We start from the raw sequence: 9,222 nt of genomic DNA, 5'->3' as shown, positions 1-9,222 counted from the left end.
TAGGAGGCCATGAAGCAATAACAAAGATGAATATGTTTTTTAGATGTTTTCACAGGGGTCGTGACTTACTGTCCCAGAGAGCAGGTTTCTTGCAGAGGAAAAGCTGAGCCCTCAGTTGATTCCTTTACTGAGGTAGAAGTGTGGATTGGCTCAGGGAATAAAGCACCCTAAGGGCTATCAGATTCCAAGCTCCAAATCTGGCTCTTACCTTAGGCTAGTCACTTAACCTGCAGACAGAGCAAAAAACTAAGGGTAAAGAACCCACAGGTAAATAACAACATTCAAAACATATTATTCTATGGTACAAAAATACTAAACAGACACTGCATTTGGGTGAAAGCTATCTTTCAAGAGAACAGACCTACTCAAATGTATCTACTTAAAGGAATGTTCCGGGTTCAGAATTGAGTGTGTTTTAAATTAGGACACATATTTTTACTAATGAAGCACGAACTGAAAAAAACAGCATTGGGAAGAGAAAAATCAGATGTGTAGCATGCACGAAGACTGCTTTGCTGCCTCTGTGGGGGAAATAAAGTTATGAGCATCATGATAAAATTAAGTTAATTCATTCCTATCACATCTAATAGGACTACTTAAAGATAAATCATAAAGTGTCAAAAAAAGTGTCAGCAAATAATGATTCTTACTTCAATGGTAAATAAATACCTGTCACAATGATATTAAATTGCTTAAGACTAGACTCTGAGAGCATGATAAATTGTTACAGATCTTAAACTTTGAGCAAGAGCATATTTCAAAGAAATACCTTCTTTTAGGAGGAGATATAAAAGAATCAGTTATATTAACTGAGACTTCCTTTAAAATGAATTTAGCAAATGCTAAATTGTTCTCTGAATATCTGATTAGCATGGACAGTTAACAGTCAAAATTCAAAATTCATCAACAGTTTTTTATGACAACAGCTATCTTAACAGCAGATCTTCTAATATTATATCTTTGATGGCTTTTATGAAAATCCCCAGTTACTGAAAAAGATATACTATTTTTCATGCGATTAATTTAACAAAAGTCTGTCTCAACATTTTTGAAACATTAAACGCTTTCTCACAAAGAAATCAGGATAAAACTGTTGCAAAAACGATAAAAATATCTATAAGATCACTTAACCTATTAAACAACTACGTAATTGCATAATTTCTTAGTATAATAAACATAATTATATGTTCTTGATGCCATTAATTGTGTCAGCCCCATTAATTAACACTAAATACTATAGGGAAAACAATCTATTTATATTAAAATTTATAAAAGAACAAAAATCTTATTTTAAATCCCCAATAAACACCACACATCCTCAGTCACAGAGTTCCAATGGTCTTAATTGACCTAGTTTTAGTTAAAAGTCAAAACTACACTTAGGTTCAACCACAGAAAAGAAGAGGCCGCTTTTCTAGATTAATTATTATGCTTCAGTTATCTGGGAGCTGTTAGTTCAGCTCTCATAATTCTAGGAAAGAGTCCTAACACCGTGTCACAGAAACCTTAAATTATATTCTAGTCCACGCTTAGAACTGTCTTACTGTCCCTTCCATACTTTTAAAAGCTGCATTCAACACTTGTCTGTGTGGTCTTTTGCTAAGGATCCAGGAGGCCCACAGGTCTGAACAAACACATTGTGGTCTTCCAACTGGTACCTGGTTTCTGCTCCTGGATTTACCAAGTGACTCCTCCTGTGACTCTGGAAGCCTTGAAAAACTTGGCATCATTCCTTCCTCTGTAGATTAACAATAACTTTACCCATCTTCTTTCCCACAACTATGGAAAGGCTCTGAAAAAAAACAGAAATCATAACTTTGTACCTAATTTGTGATTCCTCGTGGAAGGAGGTAAAGTTCTCTGGGAAAATTAGAGATTGCACGGTCTTTCAAATACTAATAATCATAATCTCAACAATCTCTTTGCTATATTAAAAAACTTACAGGAATTTAGAATGCCTCAAACTGGAAACAAATGTCCATCAACAGGAATGTAGATTCATACAATGGAATATTCAAGCATAAAAAGTATGAACTACTAATACATAAAACAACATGGACAAATCTCAAAAACATTATGTTGAATGAAAGAAGCCAGACTCATAAGAGTACTCATTATATAATTCCATTCCTATGAAAGCCAAATACAGGTAAACAAATCTATGGAGCTAGAAATGAGATCATGGTTGCAGAAGTAGGGTAATTTTCTAGAAAATTGCACAAGGAAAATGGTGGAGGGTGGAAATGTTCCATATCTTTTTAAGGGGTGATGTTACACAGGTATCAAAACTCATCTGTGAGCACTTAAAATCTGTGCATTTTATTGTATGTTACTTATATATATGTTAATAAAAGAATCTTAGCAAAATGTCTCCTACAGGAGTTACAATTTGCTAAGGACTCTTCCTCAGACCATAAGAATTTAGTTAGAACTAATAATAGTATTAGTCTCTGGGGGAAAGAAATGGGGACCAGGATTAGAGGTATTGGTCAAAGGGGGCTCTAGCTTTATCTGTAATATTTTTCATCACTTTAGCAGCTTGCTCTTTTCCCTTTTATCTAGGAGATGAATTTATATTGGTATATGGAGCTGCTGCATTATTTTTTTTTTTTTTTTTTTTTTTTTTTTTGAGACGGAGTCTCGCTCTGTCGCCCAGGCTGGACTGCAGTGGCGCGATCTCGGCTCACTGCAAGCTCCGCCTCCCGGGTTCATGCCATTCTCCTGCCTCAGCCTCCCGAGTAGCTGGGACTACAGGCGCCCGCTACCACACCCGGCTAATTTTTTGTATTTTTAGTAGAGACGGGGTTTCACCGTGTTAGCCAGGATGGTCTCGATCTCCTGACCTCGTGATCCGCCCGCCTCGGCCTCCCAAAGTGCTGGGATTACAGGCGTGAGCCACCGCGCCCGGCCAGCTGCATTATTTTTTAAGGTCATGTAGTTGTATCAGCCAGAGTTTATCAGGGAGGCAAAACCACTTAAAGTTATGGGCTGAGAGAGACAGTATACAAATTAGACCTTGTACAAGTGTTGGGGGAGCTGGGGAAGTAAAGATCTGGGAGGGAGAGTTTGACATTTCTGAAGAGTTGCTAGTCAATATGAGAAGCCCCTACAGTACTTCAGGCCACAAAGCGGATCAACAAAGGGGAAGCTGGGGGGAATCTATGGGAGGCTGTTTCCTCTGTGGGTCTCCAGCAAGGTGCCAGTCAGGAGGAGAAGTTGAACATGGGGCAAAGAAGAGTGAGGGCTTGCCAGCAACCACCAGCCTCTCTGAGTCTGTCTCCCATCCAATCTCCATGCCTTTAAGAGAGAAACAGGTACTGTTCACTTCCACCTTTCAAATGTCCCACTAATTCCTCTTTTGGCCAATTATCACTTAGAATCCTACAGGAAAGGGGTTCTGGGAAATGTACTTCTAAGTTTACCCAGTTAACCTGGTACTGGTACAAATGACCATGATACGGCTTTACCGTATCTTTGTATTTTTTGTACGGCTTTACCGTAATTTAATCAGTCACCTATTGATGAGCACTTGGGTTGTTACTGAGCTTTTGCTATCATAAATGGTGTTGCAATGAATATCCCTGTCAATTCCCTCCCTCCACACATGCAGGAAGGCATCTGTAGAATACAATCCAGGTGAGGATTGGTCCAACTTGATCCAAATGTCCATACCGAGTCCCCCAAAATTGGACCCAGCCTTGTGGGTGCTCACTGTAAGAGTCAGAGAGCAGGTACTGTGGTTTGCTCTGAAGGTATTATGTAGGCACTATGACTTACATAGTATATACTATGACTACTAGGTAATTTGGGCTCCCCCAAAATTATACCATTCAAGTGATGGAAAACAGTCCCCAAAAGCAAAATAAACAGTTTTTATAGATTGGGGTTTTTCAGCCTCGGTGCTATTGACATTTAGAGCTGAATAATTCTTTGTTATCACAACAAAAATAGCTTCTGAAAGGCAAACTCATACGTACACCACCACCCACCAATTGAGAAGCACTGGAAAAACAACAGATTTTAAAATTGAGAAGTAGAGCTAAGTCATTTTGCATAAAAAAGGAAGAAAGGACTGGGGTTTGGGGGTGATAACCTAGGTAAAAAGGGGACTGAGCATGGTGGCTCCCCTCCTGTAATCCCAGCACTTTGGGAGGCCAAGGAGGGCAGATCACTTGAGGCCAAGAGTTCGAGGCTGGCCTGGCCAACATGGCAAAACCCCTCTACTAAAAATACAAAAATAAGCTGAGAGTAGTGGCGGACACCTGTAATTCCAGCTACTTGGGAGGCTGAGGCAGTAGAATCACTTGAACCCGGGAGGCGGAGGTTGCAGTGAGCTGAGATTGCACCACTGGACTCCAGCCTGGGCAACAGAGGGAGACTCTGTCTCAAAAAAAGTGGAGGGGTGGGGGTTAAGAATATTAAACAAGGAAAAAAGTAATTGAGAGGAGTCAGAGACAAAGCAGCTCACAAGATAGGAGAGTAATATTGGGAGTTGGAATGTGTCCAAAGAGGAACTATTTTTAAATTTTTGACATTTTAATTTTCCCTCAGGGTCTAAGAACAATCATTTCAAACACTGTGTTAATTTTTTTCCTAATTGTAATTATCTTCCTTATCCTCAGATCTTCAGGAAAAGTTCTCTACATATAACCAATTTATCTGTGTTAGTGGTACATTGAGGAGGTGTCCAGAGACAAAGAGACAAGATAGCAAATGAATGGACAAGATGCTGTGAGGGAGTAGGATTCAGAAGAATGTCCCAGAGCACAACACAGCCGGGAATTCACAGAAATACTGGGGAAAAGGCACAGTGGACTTCCCACTTTCCGTGGATGGGGTCTCGACCCATTTTAAGAGGCTATTAAAGGAAAAATTGACTGCAGGAGGCAGGTCAACTTGGAAACATGGGATATATTTTTTTTAATTTTAGGCATGGAGATATGGAAGGATGCATAGAGGCCTGGTATATAACTAAGAGCAGGGACTCTGGAGTCCGAGGGTCTGTGTTGGAATCCCAACTTTGCCACTTATAACCATGTACTTTTGCGCAAGTTATTAAAGCCTCTGAGACTCCATTTCCTTCTCTGTAAATAGGGAAATAATAACACCTCATAGGGTTGTCAAGAGGAGTAAATGAAGCACAATTGTAAAGTGGATGGACAGGAGCTTAGTGTATACAAATTGCTGTACAAGAGCTTGTTAAATAATATAAATAAATATGCATCAAAATGTTAAGTGTTTTTTGACGAATATAATTATGGGAGTTTTGAATTGTTTAAATTTAATATTCACCTCTGAAGTGTTTAAATTTCCTACAAAGAGAATGTGTTACTTATAAAATCAGGAAAAAATAATAAAAAGATTTCCATTTAGGAAAAAATGCAAAGAATCCATAAGAATCTTCATGATAAGCATCAGAAGCAAATTCTTTTCTACAACAAATGATAACAATCCACTGATTATAAAGTTTTCTGTTAAAATATAACCCCTATGTTTTAAAGAAGTTCAAATCTGGACATGTGTCCAGCTCAAGATTCAGCTTTTCTATCATCAGAAGACAAGACTAATGAACACATTTGTTCAGGCTCTGGTTCAATGATAAGAGTCTATTACCTTCATAGGATTCATTAGTGTCTGCCTGTAAGAGAGAATATGCTTGAATCATACAAATCTTGCATTTCTTAAGTAGGGACCAGGTTCATTCATTATGGGTGAATAATTAAAACTGCTGTAGCTGTGTCTTTACGAAGAGTATCATATGTCTATTATAGATCTACAATAGAATTACCAATAAATAGGACTCTGCCCTCTTATTTACACTTGGAAACAATAGCAATGTGCATACTGCATGCAAAATGCTCACATTTGAGGAACTTTAAAAATCACAATGTAACTCAGCTACATCTCTTTTATTTTTATACAGGTTAAACTTGGTTTAACATCAGATCTATAAATATGTGTTACACTTTCATGCTGTGTAAGAACCGTATTCAGAGATTCCCAGGATTTAAAGGCATGCATGCTATTGTTCTTGCCTCCTGGGTGGCTTGCAGTCTACTTGTGAGGACCACACATGTTCCTTGGCTGGTGAGGGCAGACAGGAGGGAGGAGTAGGAAGGGGACTTGTATTAGGAGACGCTCAAATCTTCTCCTGCACCTACTGCAAATACCATCTGTCAGCCTGTCCTTTCCCTCTTCTGTAACTCAGGCTAATCGATTACAAAAGCAGTAATAGACCCACCACATAGACAACTGTGGGGCCCAGGAAACACAGGCAGTTTTGTTTTCTAAGGAGTAGACAGTGCAAGACCCCTGCAGCTTATATCATAGGACTATAGAACACCTAGCATAGAATTCCCAACCTGCTGTAAGCAGTAGAGGGGCAAGGAGAATTAAAGCAAGGATAGGGTGCTACTCCAAACTATCTTATGGACCAACACATTGGGAGTCCTTGCCCAGCCACTGGCCTCCATCTTTTAGCAAATGTATTCCTCCCTCATGTTCAATTAATTTCCCCCTTCCCAACTCCAACCATGTGGTTACAGGAAAATGCGGCATGTTCTTATCTGATCCTGCCCTCCTAGTCACAGCTGGCATCCAAGGCTGAGCAGCCACCTGACCCGGCCACCCAGAGTTCTCCCCTAGCCTTTTAAAAAAATTAATCTGGGAGAGTCAGTCTGTCTCTCTGATAGAAAAAGTTGTAAAAGAACTCCCATGCAAGGTGTCAACAGCCCCATTAACTGCCAAGTGGAGAAAGCTGGTCTGCAGTGGGAGAAAATAGAGCCGGCACCAAGAGAAGTAAAAACCAAAAAGAGAGACAAAGTCCTGACAAGCTGGTTCCTGGTTTGAGGGTTCCTGAGGCCCCGCTGCATTCCTTCCTGCCCGGCTGGTGACTTGGTCATCCTACTCTTCTTTCAGTCATGTCGGCTACCCCAAGATCCTTCCATTAAATATCCCTTTTGCCTAAACGAGTTAAATATGGACTTCTGACACTTATCTAAAGTCTAGTGACTCAAATTAGTTTTTCTCAACCAAAATAAACTATGGAATAATCCTTAAATATGGCTTGGGTACAGACAGCATATTTCTTTACAAAACAAATTCAGAGGTATGTTGATATTCTATTAGATTGATTGTTGTAATGGATTTCTCTAATTTGCAGAGATTTCATACCAAATTTGTGTGACAGATTCTTATTACTGAGTTATTAGATTACCCTGAAGGACAAATGCTTGTATCTGTATTTTCTCTTCTTTCTTTTCAATGATATTGTCTTACATTAGTTGGCAAGCAAAAAACCTCAGGAACAACTTGCTCGACTTCATTTTCCAAGTGTAAATTGTCCTGTGTGTACATTACTCTTGGTCATATTTCATGAGGTTATAGTGTTTTAGAACTGGAAGGAATCTCATTATCTGTATAAACCTTTTGTTAGAAGCCAACTGGAGTCTGGTAAAAATCTTGAAGAATCAAATAAGTATATATTCAATCAATACAACCTCTTGAGAACACTTCTAAATTACTACTGTCAGTCCAAAAAACAATAATACTATTTTCAATATTAATACTTACATTCAGTTTGGGAACCTTAATATCCCTTCTTTCTCAGTCCTTTAAGACAGAGACCAATCTGCCTTACTATAAAAGGAACAATAACAATATTAAAACAAATTGGTAGCATAAATAAAAACCATACAACCTCATTATCTTTGTGGAGTAAGTGATTACAGTGCTGCTGGTTACCTGCAGAGGCAAAATGCTACCAGCGGCAATTTTGGTGAATTAACTGGGGTTTATTGGCATACTGTCAAGAATTTAGAATGACTCATGGAATGAGTGTTAATGGAGTGAAACCTTCATTCCATCTATTTGGCAAATGGCAAGGCAATCTAATTGTTTTTCCCTAAAGCAACACAACAATCAGATATTTAGACAGCACATTACTTCCTTTCCTACTGGAAGAAACAGGAGTCATGAGATAAGAGAAGAGATCTAAAAAGCACTGAGATTTTTCTTTGAGTTTTATTAGATTTGCTGAACCTGCACTACATGTTTGAAATGCAGGACTGAACAAAAACGACTGCATTTCTAAGGTAAGCAGAGTATCCAAGGGAGAAACTTGACGTGAATAAACAAATGTTACTGAGTACCCACTGTGGACTCAGCTCTGTGCTAGATACTTCTCAATCGTATTACCTAATAAGAAAACAACTATGAAAAAAAAAAGTATGAGACCATAATTAAAACTAGTTTGTAGAGTGCTCATATCACGGAGGCACGTAAGTCATACAACCCCTTACCGCTCAAAGGGTGGTCTGCTGACCCTACCATCGCCATCGCCTTTGAGCCTGTTAGCAATGCAGAATCTCAAGCCCTGCCCCGACCCATGAAATCAGAGCTACGTTTTAACAATCTCTCCATTTGCACATTAAAGTTTAAGAAGCACTGATTTAACCAACTGTCTTGGCTTATAATTGAGAAAAATAAGGCTCAGGGTGGTTAAGTGATGTGTCTGACCAAACAGCTAGTTAGGAACCCAGCTGGGACTCCCAGGTCTCTCAGCCCGCAGGCCAGTGGAACTCAGGATACTGCAGGATTTCAGACAAGAGGGATTTAAGTGTGTGTCATTCCCTCAAATGACCATTGATTGTTCCCATCTTCTCTGTGCAAAGCACATACGTACAGAGAGCCTGAGTGAGCCCAATCATCCTGCCTCCTCCCAACACCTCCTCCCACTAATACTCCTGCACAGTCCTCCCTGGAGGGACTTCCCCTTTGCCTGTCCTCATTCTAACCTTTTCCGAGGCCCTGTTAAAGAACCAGCTGGCCCATGAAGCCTTCCCTAATGACTCCAGTCCTCTTCAGTTTCTGCATTTTTAATTCAGATTTGCTTCTACATTCTGCATAGGGCATTCTAAAAAGTTACTTATTACACCCTGACACATTTTCTAATACTATGTACTAGACATATTGGCATATGGTTACATAACAATAATATAGATGCAATCTTTTTCTCTATTGTGCTTTTCAATAATTGTATCTATGTCTCCTTTCCAAAATAGATTACTTGCATTTTATCATATTAGACCATCACTTAACACAATAACAGAAATAATACGAAACCCTTGGTGGTGGAAGGGATCCTCTCTAAAACATCCCTAAGACATAGACATGCAGTTTTTTACTTGCATGCTTCCTGTGTTAGGAGGCTCACTACTTTTT

General features: G+C 39.2%; 1 long non-coding RNA gene across 1 annotated transcript in view; it reads right to left on the bottom strand.

The window, feature by feature from the left end:
* Nucleotides 1-1,217: 1,217 nt before the first annotated feature.
* The window catches only part of LOC104002008 (uncharacterized), a 72,310-nt gene continuing 64,305 nt past the window's right edge, over nucleotides 1,218-9,222 (bottom strand). The window contains exon 3 of the long non-coding RNA XR_001709105.1: nucleotides 1,218-1,792. This is a non-coding gene — a long non-coding RNA (uncharacterized LOC104002008). The remainder of the gene's footprint in view (nucleotides 1,793-9,222) is intronic.

The sequence above is a fragment of the Pan troglodytes genome, chromosome 15 (genome assembly GCF_028858775.2).
Source record: "Pan troglodytes isolate AG18354 chromosome 15, NHGRI_mPanTro3-v2.0_pri, whole genome shotgun sequence".
In the NCBI taxonomy this organism is placed as follows: Eukaryota; Metazoa; Chordata; class Mammalia; order Primates; family Hominidae; genus Pan; species Pan troglodytes.
This window is presented reverse-complemented; position numbering and strand designations above follow the sequence as displayed.